The sequence below is a fragment of the Melanerpes formicivorus genome, unplaced genomic scaffold (genome assembly GCF_026170545.1).
Source record: "Melanerpes formicivorus ecotype bairdi unplaced genomic scaffold, bMelFor1.0.p_v2 SCAF_13, whole genome shotgun sequence".
NCBI classification, from domain to species: domain Eukaryota; kingdom Metazoa; phylum Chordata; class Aves; order Piciformes; family Picidae; genus Melanerpes; species Melanerpes formicivorus.
Genome location: NW_027142365.1, coordinates 8,958,786 through 8,967,905, shown reverse-complemented (window position 1 = coordinate 8,967,905; position 9,120 = coordinate 8,958,786). Strand labels below are relative to the sequence as shown.

Below are 9,120 nucleotides of genomic sequence, written 5' to 3'. Positions count from 1 at the left end.
GAGAGGTGATTAAGCAAAATTATTAGACCTGTTCAAGACCAACATCAAAAATTGTTTTAAAGACCAGTGTTTAAGATTGATGTTACCAGCAGCTCCTTGATGCAGACTGGGAATGTAGCCATGGAACAATCCCAGCCTCCAGTAATAAGGAAACAGATTCAAGGTCACTTGCAAGCTGAGATGCTTTATATAGCACATTCCAACACTTGCTTACATTCTGGACTGACCATAGGTTCTTATAGTACCAAGGATTGTCCTTTTATTAGGTAATCACTATGAGTGATTACCAGAGGAGAAAAATCTTGCCATCATTATCTGTGATGGACAACTCACTATTATTCTGCAACAGCATTTAAAGACTCTGTCACATTTTGTTCTTTAGTAACTAGGTTTGAGAAGGGTGTGATCCACTATTACTTTCCAATTCCTTCAAAAATATTTACACCCTAAAAATTGTAATACATCAAAAATTTAATTACATTAAAAGTGCTTACTAATGTTTTGTTATTACTCTCTTTAATATTGGCATCCTCACACCATCCATTAATTTGTTTAAAAAAACCCCACACTAGGTCACATTGTGAAGTTCTTTTTGTTTTCTATGTAGTCAAAACTCTCTCATTTTTTTTTCTTACTGCAGCTTCACTGAAGATATTTATTTGGAGTACATGGCTTTGTGACAGAGGAAGAGAACTAAAACAATGCTTTCATTGATGTATATTTCAGATTTGCATATGATGATGTGTTAGTTTTGTTTTTTTCCCCAGTTTGTAACAATTAAACCTGTTCTTGTATTTCATTCTAGCAGCCATTTAAATAGTTCCTCCATATTAAATTAAATGGTTTCTTTGGGGCACAGACTTCAATGCTCTTCTTAAGGAAATAAACCCCTGAATAATAAAACGAGGATGGGCCAACGAGGATGATCAGAGGGCTGGAGCGACTCTCCTATGAGGACAGACTGAAGGAGTTGGGGCTGTTCAGTCTGCAGAAGAGAAGGCTCCCAGGTGACCTAATTGTGGCCTTCCAGTATCTGAAGGGGGCCTACAGGAAGGCTGGGGAGGGACTTCTCAGGATCTCAGGTAGTGATGGGACTAGGGGGAATGGAATGAAGCTGGAGGTGGGGAGATTGAGGCTGGATGTGAGGAGGAGGTTCTTCACCATGAGAGTGGTGAAGCCCTAGAATGGGTTGTCCAGAGAGATGGTTGAGGCCCTGTCCCTGGAGGTGTTTAAGAGCAGGCTGGATGAGGCTCTGGCCAGCCTGATCTAGTGTGGGGTGTCCCTGCCCATGGCAGGGGGCTTGGAACTAGATGATCCTTGTGGTCCCTTCCAACCCTGACTGATACTATGTTACTATAAAAATGATAAACCAAAGAGACACTCCAACAGTAATGATATGATATTTTTCTTTCCTTCATATACATACTCACACAAACTCATATGAAAGAACACTATAACCTGCTGCTTCCTTAGAAAAGCAAAAATGCTATTCCCAGGAAAGTCAGTAGACAGTAGTTTTGTCAAAAAAAAGAAAAGGTGCTACCAATACCTTGATTAAAATTAACTCAGTATACAAAATAGTATATTTTGGCTCTTGTAAAGAAGTTTACAGAAGACACTATGCCTTCCACACCAGCTTATTTTAATACTATGGTATTACTGTAAGGTAACTATATTTCAGAGAACTTTAAATATATATATATAAATAAGCACACACACACAAAAATAAATACACAAATACACAGGTACACATAAAAATAAATACACAATACACAGATACATGTTATGTAGAAGTATATACAGTATATAAATTAATGATTTGAAAGTGTACACTTTAAAATCAATTGCATGAGTGAATCTTTAAATTCTTCCAAAAGATGCAATAAACTTGTCCTGCTGACATTGTGCAGAAGTATTTGATACTCCCTATCACAGGGCAGGAAGAACTATCTGAAAATGATGGTCTGCAGTTATTTTTCAGCTCATGAACCCTTTATAAGGATCATGTGTGTGCAATACAAAAGGAGAACAGTTCCTCACATTTTCTATTACTTTCAGTACTAAAAATGGCCAGGCAGAAGATATTTGTGATTGCTTTGAGTCTACAGTGTAGCTCACAGGCATTTCTCTCTACAATAGTGGGGGTTAGAGTAGCTCCCTCAGTTATATCGTTCCTTCTGTTGTATGAACACAGAATGAATGAACTGTCTTAGAGCATTCATTCTGATTAATGTTTTTGTCTTTGCCAGGTTCTTGTCCTCAGGCAAGTATTGCTGTGTTAATATTGCTGAAGAAATGGTGGGAACAAATTGAACAAGACCAAAGCTGGATGGGATCAGCACTACAGCCCACGAGGTAGTTGCTTGAACACTTGTATGAAGTGCTAAATAGAAATCCTCACTTGGGTTTTTCATAAGTTCTATGAAAATTATTAGCCTGCAGTAACATAAAAATCAATTAGATGTAAGGAATTTGGAGTTGTACAGTGTCTGCTGCAGGATTATTCACAAGTGTCAAATCATGTGATAACTTTTCTAACATGAGCAGACAAAATAAATTCAGTTGTTCTGTAATGTTCTTTAAGCCACAGAGAAGGGATTTGAGGCTTCCTTCAAAGCTGTTTGAGAGGAGAGATGATATTCCCTCAAACCTGTCATGGCTCAAGGTATGATCAGAAAATGTGAAGAGCAGCAGAATGTACCACCAGATCAGTAAGATGGGAGTCAGTGGTGGGGATGTAAGATAGAGGAAGGGAAGGAGTATGGCTGGCATTTCAGCTATTTCAAAAATTTTATCTCACTAAGCTGCTGTCAGGGTTTTACTATGGGGTGTGGGGTGAAGAGAACTTGGCAAGGTTACAAACTCACTGCTCTGCTACCTCTAACGCCACAACAGAAAACCCAAACACATGCCATAGCATATAGTCTTATTTAGGACAGCAGCATTGTTTCATAATGGTTTTCCCTCACTGGTTTGCTGGCAGTCTGAATGCATTAGAGACTAAATGTCACTTTGGTAACAGAGCTGAAGTGTGGAGAAGACCCATCTGAAAAAGGTTGGCTGTTTTCTTACTTTCTTGATGATAATCCAGGTGTTAAAACACAAGGAGACAACAAATAGGTCTGAAATTACATTCTAACTAGGCAAATCTGGGAACATTAGACTATAAATGGACTAAAGCATGCTGTGGACTAGGGTTTAAAAAAGGATCAGAGTAAGGGCACTAGGGTACCTCAATGATAACAGGACAGAGTGCAGGGAGGTGAGTTGTCAGGCTGCAGCAGCAGTGTTCAGTGTGGACGTGACTACATGAACAGTAACACTCTGTCATGTGCTGTGCAGCATTACCAGGACTTCAAAGGGAACAACATCCTATGCATTGTTTTACCAGTGACTACAAGCTGCAGGGTTATTTCCTGTGGTTTGTTGTTTTTACTCTTCAGGATGAAGTGGCCTCTTTTTATCCAGGTTTCCCAATGTGCTTCTAATGCACCATTTAGCTTTTGGCAAATTAACCAAAAATACAAAAAAAAAATATTGTTCCTGTCAAAGCAATTAAGTTTTGAGCTATCAACACAAAACATACAAACCAGTATGAATGTATTCTATGAAACCACGTGAACTTTGAACCATTCCCACCGTATAAGTAAATGACTACTCACAGAATGACATGAGTTAGACACAAAACAATTCTGCTGAGAGCCCAGGATGCATGCCCTACTGTATGTTGTGTAACCTGACCTCTCCTCTTTCCCAGGCCAAGGGGCTATGCTCAGTAACGTTTAAAGAAAACTAAGCAAGCACAGTGTGGTAGTGACTTTCAAAGGGGTGCCTTGTGGAATGGATTGAAGCTGTGCCAGACTAAATTCAGGGTGGACATCAGGAAAAGGTTCATCACTGAGAGGGTGGTCGGTCACAGGAACAGGCTCCTCAAGGAATAGGTCACACCATCAAACCTATCAGAGTTCAAGGAACATCTGGACAATACTTGGTCATATGATTAAGTTTTAGGTAGTCCTGTGACAAGCGGGGACTACCTCAATGAATCCTTATGAGTCCATTCCATTTGACTCAGTGATCCTCATGGGTTCCTTCCACTTCAAGAAATTCTATGATCCTGCATGACACATTCTATGCAAAATATGCTCACATATCTCATATTCTTTGCAGCATAAATATGTAAGGAACATTCAGCATGGGTTGTCTCTCCAGTCACTGGCAGGGTGGGTATAATTTGTATTTAACATATGACTTACAGGGCCTAAAATTATGAAGATGAAAATATTTAAAAACGTTGGATGAATCACAACCTATTCCTTGTTCTATCCTCCCACCTCCAAGGCAGTATGAAATCTCTGGAGTCTTCCATTCAAATACTTAGATATACCCAAATGTTTAAGTCTAGAGATGGCCTTTGCTTTTATATGGGGGCCAGAGGACTATATATCATCCCAGGGTTGGAGGATCTTGCCATAATTTTTTTTTTCTACTTGAAAGTGTAATTACTGTAATGCAGTATCTACTTGAAAAAGGAACTGAAAATCTCAAGAGCAAATTAGCTAATTTCACATTAATGACATGATTTTTGTTAAAAGGCCTAGATCTGAGTCCAATTTCTGAAAATAAGCATTATCTTATGGTAGAAAATAATCATTTCTCATGATGTCAGGATTTTCTGCTAGACCACTGGTGGAAGAGATGAGTGCTCTAAGTTCTATGGATCAAATACTGATCACTGGAGTTCTGCTTACAGTGTAGCCTTTGTTGGCATAACTGCATAAAGTTGTCCTGGTCAGGGGATCAGACTTGACAGTTGTGGCTCTTTTTAGCCTTCCAGCCTGTGCTGTTAGCAATAAGCTTAGACAGTCAGGATGGCAACTGACAGATGTCGTAAGAGTGCATTTTATATATGACTGTTGCATGGAGGAGTACCTGCTGAAATTTATTTGCCATGTCCTTGAACAACATTGAATTCTCCAGATTATGTGGTGCCTGTGGAGCAAACCTATTCATTTTGCTAATGAGACAGAGGAGGAAGATAAAGATTTTAAAAATGCCTGGCATCATATTTTATTAGTCACCCAATATAATTATTGACAGGGATCGAGGATGTTAAGTTCCAGAAAAGGACTACTTATTATCTTAACACTCCTGAGATGCATTAAACACATTTGAATTTAATTAGAAAGGAGTATCCATGATTTAGGAATAAATCTTGCACCTATTAATTTTAGAAATTAAGATGATTTATTTCCTCTAAAATTTCGAGCATTTTGGATAAAAGTCCTTCATAAAAGTTCTATGGCTTACTTTCAAAGACTAAATTTACACAATGGGAGTTTTTTGTCAAGCGGACTGAAAAACGCTGGCGGTCGAATACCGGCTAGATATTCGAAACGCCTTAAGTGTGGTATTTAACAGTACAGTCGTCTTAGTCATCATGAGTCACATACTGAATTTCAGAGAGAAAAATAAAATGATTTAACTGATACCAAAAATGGGGATTTTATTGCTTCAGGATTTGGCAGTGCAACCTATCTTCTGGGAAAAAAAAAACAATAATTGTAAACATTTCTCCAGACTACGTAACTAACAGAAAAATAACTTGGGCATAGTTCAGAATGAGCACAGATGGTCCAGCAGATTAATGATTTGTTTTTTAGAAGACAGTGAGTACAGCCATGTTACACAGCCAGGAACTGGTAATATGGGTGGATACTTGCATTTTCATCATACTGCCAATGCATGGGCACGTGTTTTAGAATCATTATTAATTGGCAGACTAAGAGGTCTAATGGCTCAAAAGTCAAAGCAGAATACTCAAAAAGGACAGAGGAACAATGAGAGGTAAACAGTCAACAAAACTCACAGAGAAAGCACAGACATTGATGGGTGAGACTATACTATAGAGCCTGTGCAGCATGTTCACCATCACTGGAGGTGTTCAGGAGGAGAGTTGACAGGGTGCTTGGTTGCATGGTTTAGTTGATTAGGTGGTGTTGGATGATGGGTTGGACACGATGATCTTGAAGGTCTCTTCCAACCTGGTCTGGTCTATTCTATTCTATTCTATTCTATTCTATTCTATTCTATTCTATTCTATTCTATTCTATTCTACTCTACTCTACTCTACTCTACTCCTATTTTTTCTATTCTATTCTATTCTATTCTATTCTATTCTATTCTATTCTATTCTATTCTATTCTATTCTATTCTATTCTATTCTATTCTATTCTAGCATGGGCTGGAGTCACTCTAGGTGGTAGTATGTAAGAATGGGAACTAAACCTAGACTGACGAGAAAGCACAGGACTGAAGAAAGCATCTGTTCTCCAAGAACAGAAAAATTGTTTGTGACACTGGTTTCAGAGACATGCTGGTGCTATTATTGAACTAGTGGTAAAACAACAAGCTTCTAATGAGTGTTTGCTAACAAAAAATATTGGCTTCAATCTCAAGCAACTAATTTGGATCCTGTTATGTTGCCATGGAACCAGCTCATGATATTGGCAAGGTCATATTCCATATGGGCAAATATAACACTCATAACCAGTAAAATAAATATTATATGTGCTTAGTGCCTCAGGAAGTTCCAAAAGATTGTAAAAATGATAGGGAAAATTGATTTGGATAAAGCCTCCCATGTATGGAAATGCCCTTTCTTGGAAAGGATGCATTTATTCTGGTCAACAAATCACTGGTAATATGACACAAAAAGTTGGCAAATACTGGCAGATGACACAAAAAAGTTGGCAAATATGGGAACTAACAGAATGGCAGATTACAAAAATGAGTTAATAATACAGAGGATTCTGAAATGTTTGGGAAGCAGAAAACAAAGGAGGCTTGAATTCAGGCAAGTGCACCAGGAATAAGGAACTGAGGTCCTACCTACAGAACCAGGACTGTATATGGAGAGCAATGATTCAGAATAGAAATTCTGAGTTTCTGCTGGTGGATATAAGGAAAGGTCACTATTTTCTACCTCAATAAAATGACTACTACAGCATATGGATTAAAATGTCCCTAATACTGCCTTTTTCTCTATATAAGTAAGTGGACGTGGCAACCCATAAGAAAGATAAAGAACTCTTGATGTTACTTCACGTCTGCCACAAGGAAGCCTTTTACCTACACCCAGACCTCTGCAGGAAGACAGGGATAGACATAAGTTTCTTCAACTGCATATCCCACTTGTATCTGGAAAGTAATTGTGTTTTTCACTTCTGAAGCTGTGTGGTGTTTTCCCCTGTAATGCTAAAATTATCTGTACTAAACAGCATAAAATAAAGAGGTGATTTTACATCTGTACCTAGAATTGCTGAAACTGAGCCTAGATTACTGCTTTCAGATCTTTTGCCTACATTTTAATAAGTATATTAGAAGTTTGGAGAGAATTCAGGGGAAAAAAGTAGTTCATAGCAGAGAAAGATCTTTAAAGAGCAAATGTACTTAAATATTTTTTTCTGACTGAAAAGGAGATTTTGAGGTGAATTGTAATTAGCAGGAAATACCAAGTATTAAAATCCTTACCTGTAGCTGGGAAGGACAGAGTAAGAACTACAGTCAGAAAGCAGTAAAATCCAAATCAGAAATGAGGCATAATGTTTAATACAGATGCTAATTAAATATTGAACACACCATGAAGAGAACTAATAAGTTTTTAATCATGGCTACACTGGCAGCTATGGATGATTTCACCATTTTCAGCACACAAGAAAATAAAAGGTGATTGAAAGGAACTGGGAAGACTTGGAGAAAAATAACAGATGAGTAATAATATTGTCTATCAGACTCAATCTAGGGCTGGGTAGGAAATAGCTGTAAAGTAGGACAGCTTTTCCTAAGAAGCATCTCAAAGACTGTGCTCTATGCTCGTTCAGGTCTGCTTTTAAAGGTCGTTTCCTGTTTCTACAGCCTCAGTGAATACCTAGAAAGTCTCTCACCTCAAGCAGTGGACTTCAGAAGAGAGAGTGTGGACATTTTTGAACCTCATACCCTGGTGTTATTCTGCCTGCAAATACCTTGTCTGCAACTTCACAAGTATCAAAAGAACAAGGGTGAGACTGCAGACATAATTAACCTGAATGAAGTTCTACATCCATTCAGAACTACAAGAAAACACATTAGATACTCAAAGACTGCTTTTATTTATTTAATAAATAATTCACCATCTGCTTTTAAGAATGGGTGAATATAATCTGAATTGTAATTGCCATGGGTATTATGTATAATGTATCAATAGATGTAAATTGTCAGGAAGTGATAATCTGTATTTTCTGAAACTTGCTTGGAATAATGTTGTGTATTTATTTATAGTGAGTCCAATGGTTTTTGTATATGTTTAGACAATTAACCTACTTGCAAACTCACAAACAAGGGAAATTCCCACTGTGCATAGAGAGAATAGGGAACAACTGGGAGACTCTCATTGTGCTTCAGTGCTTGCCCAAAAACCAAACCAGCAATTTGTCAGCAGAAGTTGCCCAAAGACAAAATGTTGCTCTAGACAAATCACAGAATCACCAAGGTTGGAAGAGACCTCAAAGATCATCAAGTCCAACCTGTCACCACAGACCTCATGACTAAACCATGGCACCAATCCCCTCTTGAACACCTCCAGGGATGGTGACTCCACCATCTCCATGGGCAGCTCATTCCAATGGCGAACAACTCTCTCAGTGAAATGAAAGATAAACTTTAAGTTTAAAGCATAATCATTCAAACCTGAAATTTTCATGCATTCACAGGGAAGACCTAGTTTAGGGAGGATCAACTAGACCACACCAACCCCAGACACCGTCGTGTTATCGGAGTTCAGCGACTTGTCCGTGGCTCTCCTGCTTCCCGATCACGTTCATACTACGCTTCTGAGAGGCCTTCGTGGGTGGGAGCAGGCGAATCTGGCAGGCGGTCCCCGGGGTCAGGACTGGTCTGGTGACTTCTCTAGTTGGGAAAGGGGCTCCCCGACGGGCTGGGCCCTGCCTTGCCACAGACCTCCATTCCCGCCCCTGCTGGTGCCCCCGGAACCTCCTGCCCCTTCCTCCTTTTCAGATCAACTCCGTACCCTCTCCCACCACAGCGGGGCTCCTACCGTCCCCCGCCGGTCTCCAAAGGTGT

The 9,120-nt window shown here is 39.1% G+C and overlaps 1 long non-coding RNA gene across 1 annotated transcript; it reads left to right on the top strand.

The window, feature by feature from the left end:
• The first annotated feature begins 820 nt into the window (after window positions 1–820).
• LOC137445031 (uncharacterized) lies at window positions 821–8,133 on the top strand. The gene is made up of 3 exons (XR_010988316.1): window positions 821–1,007; window positions 2,250–2,355; window positions 7,918–8,133. It is a non-coding gene; the product is annotated as an uncharacterized lncRNA (long non-coding RNA).
• Window positions 8,134–9,120: the final 987 nt, after the last annotated feature.